The sequence below is a fragment of the Achroia grisella genome, unplaced genomic scaffold (assembly GCF_030625045.1).
Source record: "Achroia grisella isolate CSIRO2021 unplaced genomic scaffold, CSIRO_AGI_Agris_v1 utg413, whole genome shotgun sequence".
NCBI lineage: Eukaryota > Metazoa > Arthropoda > Insecta > Lepidoptera > Pyralidae > Achroia > Achroia grisella.
The window spans coordinates 2,488,150-2,508,000 of record NW_026712846.1 but is presented as its reverse complement, the minus strand read 5'-3'; the positions used below and the strand labels follow the sequence as shown (position 1 = coordinate 2,508,000).

General features: G+C 31.9%; 1 protein-coding gene across 3 annotated transcripts in view; it reads left to right on the top strand.

Annotated features, from left to right (window-relative positions):
• Positions 1–16,621, top strand: part of LOC131844817 (forkhead box protein O) — a 117,872-nt gene extending 101,251 nt beyond the window's left edge. For all 3 annotated transcript variants that reach the window (XM_059193788.1, XM_059193786.1, XM_059193785.1), the window contains exon 9: positions 13,231–16,621. The gene's annotated coding sequence lies outside the window, so the exon portion shown is untranslated. The remainder of the gene's footprint in view (positions 1–13,230) is intronic.
• Positions 16,622–19,851: the final 3,230 nt, after the last annotated feature.

Here is a 19,851-nt window from a genome sequence, read left to right as displayed (position 1 = left end):
TATCAGCGATTATCTCCAGAACTTTCTGGTGTGTCCAATAACTTGTTGGTTCCGTATCTGACAAAACTATAAGTCTATTGTTTCGCGGAAATGCAGCAATGGCTATCCGGACCCGTTTAGTAGGGTCGCCATTTTTAAGTAAGCTAAACACACATAAATGGTTTTATAAAGAAATAAATCTTATAGTCGTATGTCTCACAGCACCATCTAGTCTTTGGCTATGTAGAACTTGTATATGTATGTATATATTGATAGAATTTTTTGAATACTTTTCTTTTTGTATGTCTGTGTATAATCTCCAATCATGATCACACACAGGAATATAAATGTTTCCATATTAAAAAGTAATTATATTTTTTTATAAAAGAAATAATTGCATTTTGGTTCGAAGTAATTATTCTATTTCAAATTTATACCAAGGTTTTCGTTTTTCTACCGACTGTCAGTAAGAAATGGCTCTCATTTCTATGTAATTGTTTATTACGCATTATTTTCCCCAAAACAAGAGATTTTGATAATGATCTACTTCAATATTATTCTAATAAAAGTTCTACCAATGATTGTCGAGTTGTTCTTATGTGGAACAAAATTAATAAAATATACAAATGGTATTCCTTCAAGTTGCATACAATAGTTAGCCTTCTTACTTATTTGTTTAAGATATAAATTTTAAGTTATTCGTTCCATTAAAGTCATTTAACTTCGAAAGTAAGGTAACCCTATTCTTTTCATATACGTACACGAAAAGAACTTTCGAAGATTAAAATTCGAAATATCTAGTTTTGAAGTTTTAAGTCGATAAAGCGTTGTAAATTTTAACGTTTATTTTTATGTGTAGATATTGGTTACGTTGTTACGGGTTGCAAATACTATAAGCATAGCGTTTACATTATTTTACCATTCTATGTTATTGTAATGGTAAAACTTTGATTGTATTGAAATCCCACAGATCCTGACATAACTGATGAAAGTATCACATTGCATTTTCTTTTTAACCGACTATCAAAATGAGCAGGTTATTTTGATTCGCGAAAATAAAACCGTTTACATTCATTCGTTCATTCATCGTTTAATTACATTGTATTCATATTGAAGTCTATTAATTCATAATAAATCATATTAATCAATCAATCGATGAGGTAGAATTTGTACTAACTCGTCTGCGTGATACATCTATTACAACCATTTTAGTCAGCCGCATTTCGGTTTCAGGTTAAGATATAGCAGTAAAATTACTTGGTACAGAGGCATGTCTCCTTAGTCGTCCGGAATGGCAACGCGTAATAGGTCCTACGGGTGTCACATGATAATGTGGTGCCCGACGGTTTCCATGTACTTATATAAAGGTGACAGTTGCCACTTACCACCAGAATCAACAGTTTGTTAGACATTCCAACTATATGAAATTTAAAACAACAAAATTATATTTGATGAAGTTTAACTGCTAGGTAATATTTAAGATGGAAAATAATCTACATTACATTTGTCCGATTTTATTTGTGATTAATTTTTCCATGCAATCAATATTTCTCGATAACGCGGATGTAGTACCGAGTGAATACTAGTTCTATTCTAATTATTATATAACTATTAATGTATATAATTGCACCCTTCATAAAATATTTCGCAACTTAACAAAGATAAAAAAAACACGATTATTCTGAGGAGTCGAAATATCTACGTCACATTTCATGTTAGCCTGACCCCAAAATCCGAAAGAAAGAATTTCCTCATCCATTCGGCTTTACGACATTAGGTATTACAAAAGATAAGTGCGTCACTCATGTTTATGTTTCTTTGTACGTGGATTATGAGACGTGATGTCTCCTTTATTTATGTAAGAATCTAGCTGGAACGCCTTAGGTGTATGCCCATGGTATTCGCTTGCAAATTATATTATCCCATGAATAATTTCGAGCTCTTTTCTTTACAGACTTTTTCTATGTCACCATTGTAACAAAATATTTAATGAGGAGGTGTAGGAGTCAAAATCGTAAAGTTTTATTGCGTGTCGTCGAAATAGAATATAAATGCGATGCGTTTTATAATTTAATTGAGCATTTTAAAATGTAAAAACGTGTTATTTATACACAGAATAAATTACGCCGACGGTCTAGAAATGTATCTAGATATCATCTAGAAATTATTTGCTATACTTTGGAATCACCCTCCAGCAACGGTTTTTCCGAACCGACGCGATATTGAAGACAATGCAATTCCCCTGGTGTTGCTCACGGGCGGCGGTAATAACTTAATATCAAGTGAGCCGAAAGCTCGTTTGTCCACATATGCACATTTATAAAGAATTCTATAGAAGTACCAACTAACCTGAGGATTTTTTTTCTAATAATCTTAATTTACCTAATTATTTCTTAGTTATTTTATTATAAACATTTGAGTATGAGATAACTTAAGCATGTATTATGGAAATCACTTAGGTGTGTAAGGTTTTTATTAGTATGTATATGCTATATTTTATTGTTGCCCAAAACCGTTATCTACCATTGGAATGTAACATAGGGAAATCCCATTTTAAAGATTCAACTTGCATAATTATTTCCTCTGCAAAATTTCATGCTCAATCAACTCAGTTATCAGTGATTACGGAGATTATTGTTATGTAAATCATTCATTTAAAAAAATAAAAATTAATTTGTGAAAAGCCAGCATTTAGCAGTGCGGTGAGTAAAATAAAATTATAATTAGACTCCGATTGAGCGGTCGTCGAGCGTTCGTGATTCAATTTCACCAATGAATGATCTTATTTGTGCGCTAATGAGGCACCCGGACGGTAATTAATCATATCATTTTAGCGTAAACGGTGCCCGTCGACGACCCGAGCGATCGCTTTCGAATAATAGAACATCTCGAAAAAATCCCCAGAACAACGCTAGATTAAACCCGCCTCGGGTAATGACTTGTTTTTTAGGGTTACTAAAGAATACGTCTTAAGCAGACGGTAGCGGCGACGGGAAATCTTGTTAATTTTTTGTTATAATCCAGCTTAGTTAATGGTGGATAAGAATGGGTAGCGTAGCGTGAAATGTTCATGTAGCGAATGTAATCCTTGCTCAGATTTTAAACTTATAAAACAATTTCATTACAAAAATTTTACATAACTAAATATAAACTAAAATAATAACAATTAATTTTGGTTTCTTCTAAAAACTGGTTTTGTAGTAAATTACTGTACTATACTGCAGTTTCTATTCAGCAGAATACGGCTTTTTTGCGAGAATAGATAATTAATTAATGTAGGACATTATTAAGAAATAAAATAAACTTACATGCAGCATGCAGCATGAGTTTTAAAATGTACTTTGAATTAGTACCTCAAAGTTGAAATGAGAAATCCTTAAAAAAATTGTAAAAAAGTATTATTCAAATTGTAACAATATGAGTTATTAAATGTTATACTCATAAAATACTTATTCTATCATAATTCATAATTAATATGAATGATAAAAAAAGTTTTTGATTCAAGAAAACGTCGTCTGACATTCACATAGCATTTCACCGACCAACAGACATTTTCTGCCCACCCAGTGTACCACCTACTAACAGCTGTACAAATCGAATGAACATTTGTCAATTGGTAAAACTGTTTAGTTTTATTAAGACAAAGAGTCATACTCTTTTAAAAACACACATCGTACGTACATTTTAAAAACAACTCTCCGATAGTCATGTAGTTACTAAGTAAATGGTATTAAGCTTCATTAATTTATTTTCCCAAACGTTGATTTCTCACGTCTAACTCCATCAAATAATAATAATAACCCCTGGATAATTTACACAACGTCGCCTAGTCCCAAGGTAAGCAGAGCTTGTGTTATGGGTACTAGACAATCGATATAAATACTTAGATTTTTAAATACATATTTGTAAATACATACATAATGTACATGGAAAACAGACCAGACCGATACAAACAATCATACTCATGAATACAAATGTCATCCCGTGCGAGGAATCATACCCGCGACCATCGGAAGTAAAGCTGTGTGCGAAACCGCTATACCACCGAGGCCGTCAATCATCGGTCACAAGTCAACACTCAAAAGATTTTATTAACAAGCTGATTTTCATAAGGTCTCTCGGTTCGCGGGCGGGGGTCGTTTAAATTTCCGAACTCATCCTGTATTCGGCACGGCTACGAACGTAATTAGGTAGGGCCCACCTTTACACACGATTTCTCGGCACTTGTTAAAAGTTTTCAATTGCGTTACGAGGGCCCTTACGCGGAATTTATTCATTATATTCGGCCCACTCCCCCTACTTAATAAAAGCTCCTTTGCTCGTTTTTTACACCCTCTTTCAATGTTACTTATAGGTAAGTACTTTAAATATTTGCCGCATGGCCTCACTGATGAGTAATGAATTATACATAGATATTTGAATTTTTATTACCGTATTAAGAATCACTGAGAAACTTGAGAGATACGTTTGGTTTGCTCCATACTTCCTAAAATTGACCAATGAACCTAAAAATCTATTACGTATGTTATCTAATTAATATTATAGAGATTTTATGTATTCACTTTTATGGTAATAAACGAATTTTAAAAAATAATGGAAAATATTCATGACCTAATTTAAAAATTGTTCGTCGAAATTTTGAAGTCAGTAATTTAAGTCATTAAACATTTTTCTTTATTAATTAAACAATAAAAAGAATATAGATATTTAGGAAAATAATACCATGATTTAGTTAATATATCGTATTATATAAATAATTTCGTAAATAACAGTCATTTTTTGTCCCATATCAAAATGATATTTTTTTTACAATGAATAATCCATTTTCTTAGTGTATACTAATCATATTATCGAGCGCAAAAATCGAGATGCTATGAATTCAAAAAGTTGCTCCTCAATTTCCCCATCTAATATAAGTAGGCAGGATGAACGCAGCATATCCAATAAGTCTGTGGCAGTTATTGTTTGACAGCTTACTGGCGAGTTTGATCAGTTATTTAAATGAGAGTCAATATAGTTAGAACCGTCAATCTGTCTTGAGCCTTACGTGACCGTAATGTATATTAGGAAAAAGATTTTCATTTTAAATCTAGCCATATTTTACAATGTATTGCGCGGGAATTTTTTATGGTATTGTATAAGTAGTTGTCTTAGATATCGTAAACTACACTATTTATACTATATTTCAATTTATTATAGTTTCTTTTTACGTAATTAGAATAACATACAAAGTAGTCTATATACATGAATTCTGCAATTTCACAGCCTAATTTCACAAAAACACAGCTTACAAAGCAACCTTACGTTATTTACCTTAGTGACTATAGTAAGGGAGACTGAGGTACCCACGTAGACGACTTCTTACAAAGTGAATAACCTCCTTTTTCTGTATTTAGCCGTGCATTTGTGTCGGTGCGTGTGTAGTGCCGAGACTTCTGAAATAGTCAGAAAACTCCTCCCATTATTGGAACGTAACAAATATAGGAATGCAGTTTCGCTTATGTCTGACAAATGAGCTTCGGTTAAGTATTTCTTCTGTTATGCGAAATTTAAGAAAAAGGTGGTATATAGTACCTATAGTCATCAAATTATTAGGTTTGCAACACAAATACTATATTGCAAGAGATGACATAATTAAGATTTCTGTCTATATATTTTATGAAATTGATTTTTTACTTCTAGATATAGACATATTTGCGTTATTATTAATGATTAAACATCTTTAATAGTTAAAATAACCATTAATATGCAAAAAAAAATATTTTGTTTGTAAAACAAAATATATTTTTTTTGCAATAATAAATACATTTCTCACGAACATACATTTTATAGAAAAGTCATTGAAATTAAGTAATACAATCAAATATCAAGACTACTCAATCCTGTATTAAAAAAAAGAAAAAACTTTCTCATCAAGAATCTTTGAGGGTGAATAGGATAGGATATACAGGATGTAATTTGGTTGAGCGCGGTTTTAGCATTCTTCTTGGTTGTCCGTACGCCGACAAATTGGATTACGTGTTAACTGCCAACAGAAGCACGCTCCCGCGCTACTAACGGTTTTATGATTTTATTGCGGACCCCCAAATGCGTTGAGATTATAACTACAGACAAATTTGGATAAATTTTGCTACGATCAATAGGTACTGAAGCTTTTAAAGTTAGACATATTTCTGAGTTAATATTTTCTCTATGTACTAACAATATTAAGTATTAATTGCTTAAAATCGAATTAAATTGACTTAATAAAAAAAAATGAAAATATATGATAGGCAATTCATTGTTCTAAGATGATACAATATATATGTATTTTATATTAATTTACATACATTTCTATCATTTATATATATAGTAGATTTTTAGTATAAAAATAATATTATCTAAATATTTAATTATAGTTGATAATATTGGAAAGTAAAATAAGATCACAGTTGTTATCGTCGAGTATTAAGTTTTCCAGTTATATATCGTTTCTAGAGGATTATTCGTATCTAGAGGATATACTAACCAAATCCTCTCCTTTCCCTTCTTAGAAGGGTTCCTACCCGTACTAACATGATGGACGGATAGGAACTTGAAAGATTTAACAGTTGTTTTTATTCTTAACAATACTGCGTTAATTTTATTAATTGGCTGTTGGTTATCTCTCCTTATGAGTAACTTTATAATATCTAGTACCTTAATGAAATCATAACGATATCACCAATGACATGTATTTTTAATATGGGACAGGCAAGTATATTTAACAACTCTTAAAAATTGCATTTGGCTTGCATTGTAACAATGCCTAGAAATTTTAGCAATATCTTCAGACTTTCAGTCACAAATCTATGGTTTTTTGTAAGTAGGTAACAGAATATCGAAAAGTTTCATATAGCGTATCAATATGAAATCAAACATAGCTAACAGCAGCAGTTCCAGAAGTTACTAACACGTGGTTACAGGGGCGTTGGGCGTAGCCGTCCCGCCTTCATGCAACAAGTGCCCCCGCCCCGCCCGCCCCTCACCGCTCACCCTTGGCTGCCAACGTGGGTGCCGTAGCATTCATATAATAAACCATTTATGTATCAAGCACATTTTACATAATCATGGGTATATTATTTATACTGCCGTATGAGGTCATTGTTTTCTCAACCGACTTCGAAGAGAAAAGTTTCTAAGTGGACTACATTCTTTTATGTGTACTTTTTAACTGTAGAGGGCGACTCCTATATAATCTTTGTTAACATTTCATATATAGTTTATAACATATTTGATGTAATCCGAAAGTAAATGTCAATTAAATTCATTAAAAAAAATTTGGTTCATGAAACATCAATTAAAAAAGCAAAAACATATACCCTCAGAAGGCATAAATAAATCTTTGTCCTGTTATCATAATATGAAATAGAAAAAAGTGCGTATGTTAAATATTGTTTATATTTTTTCGTACTAACTTACTACTTATTTCATTTTCCCGTTATCCTTGAAAACATTGATAATATCGTCTCCTAAATCGGATACAAAAAAAATCCAAACCTAAGATACTTATTGAGTTTGGAATCAGAATTAGTAATAGCAAGACTACTAATTGCAAATTAAAAGTACTAATCAGGTTGGCAAAGAAAAACTATAACAGCCTAATTGGCTGTTTTACTAAAAAAAAGATAACGTAAAACTACGAAACGATATTTTTCACTGTACATTTTCTTATTTTTACTAGCATTGAACACTCTGGTTTATTTTAATAGAATTCATATTATATAATAATTCGTTTAATCCGTATTTAAATCTGATACGATGCCGATTTGTTCAAATAAAAGATTAAAAAAAAAGGTTAGCAAAGTTTAAAGAAATTTTGCTAACCTGTGCTTACTATCATCATCATCATCATCATCGCAGCCCGGAAGACGTCCACTGCTGGACATAGGCCTCCCCCAAAGATCTCCACGACGATCGGCCCTGCGCTGCTCGCATCCAATGCCTTCCAGCGATCTTGACCAGATCGTCGGTCCACCTTGCTGGAGGCCTTCCCACGCTGCGTCTTCCGGTCCATGGTCGCCACTCGAGGACTTTACTGCCCCAACGGCCATCTGTCCTACGAGCTATGTGCCCTGCCCTGTGCTTACTATACATATTTTTTATTCGAAGCGTACTTATAACGTATATCTTAACATTAATTTAAGCAAACAAACGGGTAGGATAAAAACTTTAATAAATGCATATGGTTTTTTTTAAATTAGTTAGTTAATATATATGTTGCCATATCTAGAAGTAAACATTTTGCATATGAAATAAAGTACTTATATTAAAAGCTAATTATTTAATACTACGCATACAATTAGTAGTTTTTTTCTATACCGGTAACGTAAAAAAAAGTAATAATAACTGGATATATAAGACATTATCAATAAAGATGCACACCGAGGATGCCAATATACACTCGGTTAGTCATCACTCGGTAGTAGCATTGTACCATTAACTACAGTATGTCATCAGCCTAACTTCTACCAATCACCTGCATGCTACTCTTAAACTCGGCTGATTATACAAAAGACATATATGATTATGTAAAGTGAACTATTGACCCTCCGGATTTGATAATTAAGTCTGAAGGTTGAGATCTATTTAAGTTTCATGTAAAAACTTGTTTTTAACTACAATTGATTATTACATTGTAAGTCTGTATTGTATTTATCTATATACATTTAGCGTATATTTTGTTAGCCTTTATCAAAATACGACTGTATGATAAATGGAACGTAAGTGTGTAAATTTCATTGTTAAATATAGATACTTTAGTGCAGCCCTTATGTAAATAAATAATTATCATATTCAGTCAGGCAAAAATAGCAGGCATTGTGATGTATCGAAAATTACAACATAGTTACAAGCAACGTGATCATTTTATAATTCTGTCTTCTAGATTACTTTTGTCTACGTAAATCTAGTTACGTTATTTACTTACACAATATGATAGTCTCGTTAATTAATAATATTCTGGTAGATATATAATAAATCAGGTTAATTCACACAATGGTATCGAGTCAATTTAAGCAAAGCTTGTACTATAAGTGCTAAACAACTGAAAGACATACAAAAACACGTATTGTATAAACCACTAGACCACCGAGACCGTCAGTATATGAGTAATATTTATTACAGTATACTATTTTTGTTTTTCGCAATCAGAAAAGAAGCTAACAGAACCGTGACAAAATGACAAGCAAATTAATGTCCATTGATATAGAGGCGCATTTAAAAAGTCACATTTAGAAATCGTTACAAATCGTCTCCACCGCGGCTATAAAGGAAGTGTGCCCTAAATAACGCCAGAGTAAGAGGTTGCCCGTCCCCTGGCATGAATAAATTCGCGCTGAGAACTGTCCCGCCTCCCCGGAATCACTTGATAACCGACTACGCCTATGCTTTATAACCCATGACATCCGAAACTCGATTTATTATCACACTGTCTTGTCTCGTGATTCGAAAAAATCGGGAAAGTTACGCTAGACTTTTCTAGGACACTTTACACTGTAGTATGGTAATGTGGCTCCCGATATTTCTCATTCCCCTGTTATCTATATCCCCTTCCTGTTGTAAGCCGTTGTTTTGGTCAGTTGATATATTCGCAGATATTATTTAAATTTCGAACGACAACCAGAATATTCTTTGTGAAATTTTATTAATATTAATAAATGTTTCGAATTTTTCGTGCAAATTATTGTTGATTACAGTACAATTTGTTACCGATTTTTTTTATAAAAGCATTATTAACTCCTCATTAAAAAATAATATTACAGCAAGTGTGGTGGTACCCAAAGACACACGCATTGTAGTCAACCAAATAAACTGTCCGCTTCATCTGCTTGTTGCATCCTCTAATGCACTAAATATCATTGCATAGTCCCTTTTACTTTCAGTCCGTATTCGCAGATTTTCCTCTTTATGGATATAACAATACGTACCACAGATAGATATATTAGTACTTCTAGTAACGTACGAATTAAATTGATCTACTATAAAAACTGTGCGCTATATATGAATTAATTTAATCCACACTAATGTACTAAGCGGTAATGTATGTAAATGTTTCTTCAAGGTCGACAATGTATGATGGGACCTTGATATAATGAACAGTGAACCACATGCGTCTTTATCACCTCAGTGGTTAAAAAAAAGTGTTTTTATAAATATGATGTCACAGAAACCGGTACAATCCGGACCATTGCAAGCTGTTAAGTGTTTGCCTATTAAATATTGTTGAACTAAAAGTGTTCTCTGTTCGGTTTAACAATTGAATAATTGTCAATTAGGATTGACGATATCTGTGAGACTGTGGTATGGCAGCCATGTTGCTTTGCGTAAACTATAGAGCACAGACAACTGGTAAAGGAATCTATCAATAAATCCAAGACGTCGGTTGCTATCTTTTTCTATTTCCATAAGCATGTGGTAACGATCGATTCTTTGTCATTTTAAATAAGTATTTACATTCTATTAGTATCCATTCACATCCAATAGTTTTATGGATTTCCATAAAACAATTGTACAAGTTCCGAGCAATAAACGTTTCACGGATCACTTTTGTTTATTACTGACACAAAATATTGTATCAGACTAAACAATCGGTTTTGAACTCTATGATATGGAAACATCTGTAACAAACGCAATTATTATGATGATCTTAAGGGATATGTGATCGTTTGCTGTTGGATATGTATGCCAGTCTTGTCAAAATGTAATGCAATTAGAATGTTGATGTCTTCGCGACGGTTCAACGTCATGTGGTAGGTAGAATGCTCTACCACATGACTTCAGCACGCCATTGCGTCTCGAGGCCCAGTGTTTTTTAAAGTATAAAAATACATCCCATCCTCCATTCCTCATTGATTGAAAACCTTTCAAAAAAAAATATGTGCATATTTTATAAATAAATATTAATCATATTTAGTTGACAAGAATATAATGATATATCGGAAATTACACTCGTAATATAGTGACAACCTAGTCGTAATTTTATAATTCTACATTGAAATCTAGTTACATCTTTTCTGTCGACTGAAAATGAATGCATTTTGTGAGTAATATATTATTTATAAAAATAAATATTACAAAAATGTACGTAGGTACATATAAGTTAGAGTCTCGGCGATAGTTCGGTGTCATATGGTAGGTATGTTGTACCATATATATAGCCTACAGTATTTTTTAGGGAATAAAAATACACCCTATCCGTCTTCTCTCATTGAGTGGAAAGCTTTAGAAAATATTTGCATACGTTAAAGAAAAGGATCATCGCATCGGTAGATCAACTAATCCCTCTAAAATCCATTAGTGATTACTGTCGAAATCATACCATTTATATGCTATTTTTATTTTCCAATTAATTATTTTATCAATCTAATTTAACAGATAACCGTAATTAAATGTGAAACGCATTCTTCTGAATCTGCGTCTTCAATACATAATAAGACTTTATGTCTTCGCTTAAGCTTGTTTTATATCGAACTTATTTCAGGATAAGCATGTCAATTATCCACATCGCATATTAAGAGCAGCGCACTTTATTCTGAGCAATGACTCACGCAGAGAAAGTCCGTTACATCGCTGAATATGCGACAGATTTATCGTGGTTTATTAGAGTTGGGGTATTTTTATCGATATTAAATATATTTAATTGAAAATTTATCGATATATTTCATAAACGAATATTCACATATAAAATATACAACGGAACAATTTTGATTGTTAATAGATATGAAAGAAAGACTTTTAAGAGATCTACACTGAAGCTAACTTGGATCGCTTTAAAAAAAAACGAAAACTAATTTCACCATTAGATCGTAGAGGCCTTGTTATTCATTCACTCCCGATTAGTCATACGTTTACATAATCAAATATCCGCACAAACCACATTCCGCGAGCACTCTTCTATTTCAAACAAGCATTTCATTTTAATATTTACATATCAAACACATTATGTTGGCGCAGTGTAAAATCTTTACCATAGGGTCATAGTCGGTATTTGTATATGGACTGATTGACATTATGCTTAGTAAATATTATATATATTTAAATAACATTAAGTGTAAAAGATTATATTTATGTAAAACAAACAATTGATTAATACTCGTTTGTAATACAGTATTTTCCAGTATTTTTTATGATAACAGTCACTAAATAAAAATCAGATAAAAAAGTAGGTACATACGAAACAAAACAAATCTAGTAGATTTTGAAAGTCTGATCTAACTTCTGTAAATACAAAATAAATTTCTTAAACAAAATCTATGACAGGTTAAGAAATATTATATGAACTATACTTGTATACTTTATATATATTAACAAAAATGTTACAATAAAAAAATATAACGAGCTCGCTCTTGAGACATAAGTTTTCATTTTTATTTCTAAAAGTAATAGTTATAAAAAGTCTTATGAAATTTAACGAATAATTACATTAACAATATAACCATCCATATAATAATCCAGATACTAATAATTATAAGTAACAATCTCTCAGAATATCGAAGGTCGAAGCAATGGCAATTTTCCATCACTATCGCTCGTCACCTGGGAGGCGGGTGTGCGGGGCGCGGGGGCTACAGACTTGGCGTCGCTATGTCGGGCAGGTTACGATTTACACTCCACCAACTCAGCAGAAACTCTGCCCGAACGAGAAATGCTGATAATCCACATCCACAGACGCTGCGTGAGAATTAGATCGAGATTACTATGATATTGCCATCGCGTGACGTTTTTATTGGCCATACGGATTTAATTAGATTCGAAATAGAGTTGTCAAGATTGCGACGTTTCGTTATAACAATTTCTAACGGAATGTGTTTCATATAAAATCTTCATGAAATGAAACAATAGAAAAGAAGAAAACACGGCTAATAACAATATAACATTAAATAAAATATTTTAAATTTTAGCAAAACGACTTGTAAAGTCGTTTTCTACATTATAAAATTGATTTTTAAAAATATTTATTTTAGAGATAAAGCAAACTATATTAACTTTAAATTAAGCGTGTAACATAATATAGATGAATAAAAAAAATGGTAAACATCTCGCATTTACGGCCTTATTGCATACCGTACTATATTTAATTAAATGGCCCAATTCGTTACGGTCCCTAATATTTGATATATTGCAAACATATTTTCTTTATTGTCTATTTTGTCTATCTAGCAATGGACAATAGTCTGTACTAAAATCTCTTTCGTAAAGATTTATTCTTACATTTGTTTGCTTTTGTTCCAGGTCATTCATAGCTACTCCAATGTGGCGACGACGTTACACAGCGATGGAGTTGGTCATGGTCATTATTTGCGGATATTAGAGCGGTGAATGAAATTCATGCCCTGATATACTTTGTGGAGAAAAATAGTTTACCTGAGGTTGTGGTGACATTCTAAAACGATTCCTACAACGATCATCACAAGGAACCAAATACGAGAAGACCAGTTATTATCGAGACTGATACTAGTGTTCCAACAGTTGTTATTGGCAAGCAAAATTGACGATAAAAGTGCGTGATTGGATAATTAAAGTGATATTTTGGACGTTTAAAATTGTAGGCTAAGATATTTGACCTCGCGTAAGTAACAGTTGGTGAATGTATCGAGGATTTCCGCCGTTTCGAAGTATCTTCTCGCTGTCCCCTCCTAAATGTCAAAATTAGGTCTGTTTCAATTTTGAATAAAATGTAGTTAACATGCCTCTACAAATAGACTGATTTCACTATTTCGACTATTTTGTCGGAATTTAATGCACGTTAAGAATGCTTGTCTGGTTCAACCGAAAGCTTCATAATAAACCATCGAGATTCATGGTTCATAGGTTATTGCCATTTTTAGTTTCTAGAATATCGTCTACAAATGCCATACCGTTTGTCATATTATAGTAATTAAATGAAATATTTTTGCGAAAATCATATTTATTATATCTGGTTTGTATCGACATGAAGTACAGTTTACAAAATATTTGGTTTAGATTTCATGTACGTAATATACACCATATTGAACCATTCTGCGCAATTTTATTAAATTTAAATAGAATATTTTTGGTAATAACTTTTCAGTATAACATTAAATGACAAAGGTATGCCAATAAATATTTCGTTTACATTTTAATAATCAATTTTGTACTCAAAATCTTTTAAATTTTCATGAAATGTCGCAGAATCCATTATGACTTTATCGATACTATTAATAATAACACTACTGATTGTGCCTGTTAGAATATTTCGAGAAGGGAATTTAGATCATATGCTCATTGTTCAAACATTTTTGTAATAGACCTTATGACTTTGGAATTTATATTTTAGAAGTATGCACAAACAAAATCCAATATAGTCAGATCTCTAGTCCCAGATGTTAATTTGAATAAGCTACTTTGCCTACTAAGTTCAGATTTTACTCATAGTTAAGCAGTGTTGAGGTTTAGCCCAAAGTAGCAAGAAAAGTTCATTCTGTGAATTACCTCAGTGGACTGTTTGTGATAGATTTAGCCAATAAGTGTTCAATTTAGTACTTGTATCATATTATAAGTCAATTCTTGTACCTTTTGGCGTCCATTTATATGTATATTTTAAAGAAGCGATTGGTTTTGCATATACATTATTATACATATATATTTTTTATTTTATGCAGTTGACTCGTAATAAATTATTCTCCGCTTTTATATCTACTGTACTACGTATATTTGCAGCTGATGATGGTGCTATAGATACTATTTTGGATAGCGCATATTGACATTTTTAATTTCAAAATTGAATACTTTTACAAATGAAAACGACGTACAAAAATCTAATTAATTTAACGATGCGTTCTTTGACAACATGGAGCACTTTTCTGGTAGAATTTCAGTCAATATTGTTGACAAAAGTTCTATCAGGAATTTATGTATGAACGTCACATGTATCTACTAGATGTAGGCATTTAATATGATTAGGCCTTGGAATTGGGACGCGAGCGACGATCACACAATTTAATTTCTTTAATTATGTAGATAGTTAATGTATACTTTTATTTTTCGTGACTTGAAGTCATAATAGTCCTTGGATGTCGACAATCGACGTTTACTAGGTGATGGGAATTATAAATAGTAACCATTTGCCAAATATACATACGTAACAAAGCCCAATAACTATTCGATTATATTATTATATAATGCGAAAATTAAATCGATAGTTGTATTATATGAGTGTTTTAGATGATTAATCTCTTCGGAGTTATCTCATGCAGTAGTTAAATAAGAATGTTAGTTAATTAGGTATCTCTTGGTTGTTGAAATATTGAAAATATACATTGCGACGAGACGTTATTCAATGTCAATCCATATGGTCAATTAAGTATGGACCGAATTAAGTCTGTTCCCATTAAGGCCTAGCGTTAATGTGAAGGAATGAAATTGTAGACTTAGTTGTGCTTCTAGTCCTGTTTTTGCTTAATTACATAAATACTGACGTCAACTAGAAATACCTAGTTAAATCTTTACCGTAATATTAGTTAATTTTCGTTCAAGTTTATATATATTTACCTAGTAATAATAGTAAATACGTACAATTATTTATTCCATTACCTACATAAGAAAATGTTATTTTTTCAACACATTATTACTTCGAACAAAACGTCAGTTTCAAAGTACAAATTAGAACTAGAAGCACAAACGTGAATTAGATATTATATATAAGAAATATGTTACGCAGCTTTATTATGTAGGGAAATTATGCATGCTACATTTTGTTTATTTATTTAAACAATAGAGTTTACAGTCGCATGCATAATTTTGATACTGAAACTGTGTGATAAGGGACCCGATTTTATACAAACGTAAAGACTTTTTTTGTACACAAATTATCTATTTATGTTATATATTATTTATTGTTCGGTTGCGACCGTGTACAAGTGGATATTGGATGTCAGGGCATCTAGTTAATCATTCTTTAACACCGCACAAAAAAAATAAGTTACAGTACGAATGAAGGATTAATGAAATGAGTTTATTCTGAAATGGTTTTGGCAACATTAATTGTATTTTTTTAGTAAGACACGTTTATTAGCACGTCATTTATGGGAACTGGTTGACATTTGAAAGAGAAGAGTTAAGGCGCGTAATTTGTTGCCATAATAAAAATATAAAATTAATGTTGCCAACAAATGGTTTTATGATTTAATTATTATTGTATGGACGTGGATATTACGATTGTTTAGAATAGGGCCCCTGGTGTAGGTCTAGATGAGTCGCATAGAAATATTATCTGCATTGAGCTGAGATGATTCTCATATGTGTGTGCGTAACTAACCGTAGTGCGCATTAAGTCCCCATTCTATGATGCTCATGGGATTTACTTGTCTCTAGTGTTTAATAGATAAAATATATTTTATTATTAGTCCATCGTTAGTAATCATGTATTTATAGGAATCGGGTGCAACAGCAAGCAAAATATTTCTATGTGAATTATTTCGTACAATATTAAAAATTTTATATGTTTGCATAGCTATTGTTTATTGCGTAACATTCTCTTTAATTCGTTGTTTTTTTTTTTCAGTTGCTTATTATTATAATTATGACGAAAAATGTGAAAAACTAGTTAAATTAGAAGAAATTATGTGTTTTAATGTAAATATATAGACAAAAACATTGTATGTAGAAGTACATAAATATTATTTATGTATTAAATTTGATATTGTTTTCAAAATTTAATATGTTGTTTTATTATTAACCTTATCATTCCTTGTAGTTAATAAATGATTAGGAGAGATTTTACGTTTATAAAACAAATATATTGTATTTTACTGATAAAGGCTATAACAGAATAGCAGAGAGGGTGGACTCACTGCCCTCACTGAGTTATAGACCGTTTTGTCTCATTAATTAGTTTTTAAATTATATTATTCTATGGGCAATAGTTGTATTGTGTAAAAAGTTTCTGTTTGAGACAAATAAAGATTATTATTATAAGGATTAAGACTTATCTTCCTAAGACACTGTCTTGGTAGATAAGTAGCTATACAGATGAGTAAGATATGTACCACCAATCTAATGCATGGTGTTCGTGGAGTTGCCGTTAGGCAGGTTAGTAGGCAGTTATCACCATACTGGCTGACTGTTTGTTTTCAGCATTTCAGTTACCTACATAAAAATCTTATAGTAGTCCTAACTTTAAGCTTTCAAATACATAGGTACCAATATTTTTTTTTATTGATGATAATGGAATTGTGCATTCGCCTGCGCTAATGGTTTAAGCGAGTGGGGTACCAGTGGGGAATTATAGGATTAGCTATTAGATGCTATAGATAGCTATTAGATAGATAGGATGAAGTGAGGTCAGTTAGCCCATCGTGCAAATTCACCATGACGGTTTCCCGGGGGAACTGTGTGGAAGTCAACCTGACGTGGTGCATTGCTAGTCATCAGTCCACATTACTAAGAATCCCCTTTCCACCACATACCTATATTAAAATCATCAATATTGTCTACCCTAGACTATTTTCAAACCGACCAAATGAACTGGAGTTCCATTTCGAGTTTTTTTACTCTACTGAAGAGTTACTTAGATTGAGAGACTGTATCAGATTCTAGGGATAAAAATGAAAAGTCACGACATGAAGAGGACCGCTTCTAGTCTTTTACAAGAAGAAATAAGTGCCTACTTGTACTTATGTTCTTGTATAATATTAATATTGTTTACGTACACTTAATGCCAATCTGATATATGCATTACCTACTGATGCAAGCAAACACAATGGCACAATTACAACACCAAATTCGAAAAAAAAAATCTTGATTGTAATTAACCTCTTTGGTGATTTCAAGCGGAGTAGCGGTAAAACATTTTTTATAACATTCTTTTTTCGAATAACTTGAGATTCAACGAAATCCCTCATTATGCAGTCTCCCCGCAACATAACACATTAGTATCTCAAGGGACATTTTTATTATGAAACTTTTCGAATATTTAACGCTATGTAATAGACATTTTTTTATTAGAAGTGAGTGGGTGAAGTTTTTATTACGCCGAGAGCTATTTCTAAAGATTTTATACGAGTTTCAGCAGTCTGAAAGTCATCAGTTTATAATAAAGTTGTCATATAAAACTCTTCAATCTCATGAGGGTAGATGAAGGTAGTTTAAATCGATTGCTAACGTATAGGTACTACTTATTTGACCTAAACTACGAGGTGGGCTGTATTTTTACAATAATATAACAAATATCTACCTATATGTACCTATTTTGTTTCATTTAGGTAGCATCTAAGTGAGATACTATTATTTGTAATTTTAAAATTTCTTATCAATGTTTTTGAGTAATGTATACCTATAGCAGGTATTTAGAAATTCCAAAGATATTTAATTATAGCGACATGCTTAGAATTTATATTTATTTAATTACTACCTACTACATAAATATTTGTTGAATAAGTTAGGTTTTAAAATATAACAAATATACACTTCAATAACAGCAACAAAAGATATAGTTCATATTTTTCAAGATTTTTTTGCTAATATTCCGATTGATATTACATCTTCTCTAGACTCATCTCCAATTCGAGCAAAAACATTACTGGAGGCTAATGTCAGCCCTTGCTCTTTAACATTTAAATTTTCACATGTCAGCCCTTTTCATGTCATAAAAATATTCAAACAGTTAAATTTAAAAAATACGGAAGATCTCTGGGACATGTCAGTTAAAGTAGTTAGTTCATTCATAGATATTGTTGCTCCTTATCTAGCTACTATTTTCAATAAATGTGTTGATAATGGCGTGTTTCCTCAATTATTGAAATTTAGCAAATTAATTCCACTCTTTAAATCTGGAGATAGATTTGAGCTAGGCAACTATAGACCAATTTCTATTTTGCCAGTTCTAAGTAAAGTATTTGAAAAGATTATGTTTAACCAAATGTTAAAATACTTCAGGGATAACGGACTGCTTCACAGTCAGCAATATGGTTTCACCGCCGGCAAGTCTACTACTGATGCAGGTGTAGCGCTTATTACACATATATTCGAATCATGGGAAAACTCACAGGATGCTCTCGGCGTTTTTTGTGACTTGTCGAAGGCGTTTGATTGCGTAGATCATGAAACACTTTTGTACAAGCTCAAATATTATGGTATTAGAGATAATGACCTAAGTCTAATGAAAACTTATCTAGAGGATAGGGTGCAAACTGTAGATATTGATGGTGTAAAGTCTAAGGGAACTAATATAAAAATGGGCGTTCCTCAAGGTTCAATATTAGGCCCATTTCTCTTTTTAATTTATATAAATGACCTTCCCTACATGGTAGAGAAAGTTGCAGATATAGTGTTATTTGCGGATGATACTTCGTTAGTGTTTAAAATTGGTCGCCAATGTAATCAATTAGACGATGTAAATTATGCTATCTCTGCTATACTAAATTGGTTCACATGTAATAATCTATTATTGAACTCCAACAAAACTAAGTGCATTAAATTCACGCTGCCTAATGTAAAACAAGTAAATACGCAACTATTGCTTAATGATGAAATAGTAAATTTTGTTAATGATACAGTTTTTTTTAGGAATAACAGCGACTCGAAGTTACAATGGGGGCCCCATATTTCAAAATTAGCCAGTAGACTTAGTTCTGCTGCTTATGCAATTAGAAGGATAAGGCAATTAACAGACGTGGCGACGGCAAAACTTGTATATTTTAGTTATTTCCATAGCATTATGTCATATGGCATACTGCTATGGGGTAAAGCTGCCGATATAAATACTATATTTATTTTACAAAAGAGAGCCATACGTTCTATTTATGGTATGGGTTCTAGAGAGTCATTACGTCAATGCTTTAAACAATCAAATATCCTCACCGTTGCCTCACAGTACATTTATGAAAATATTAT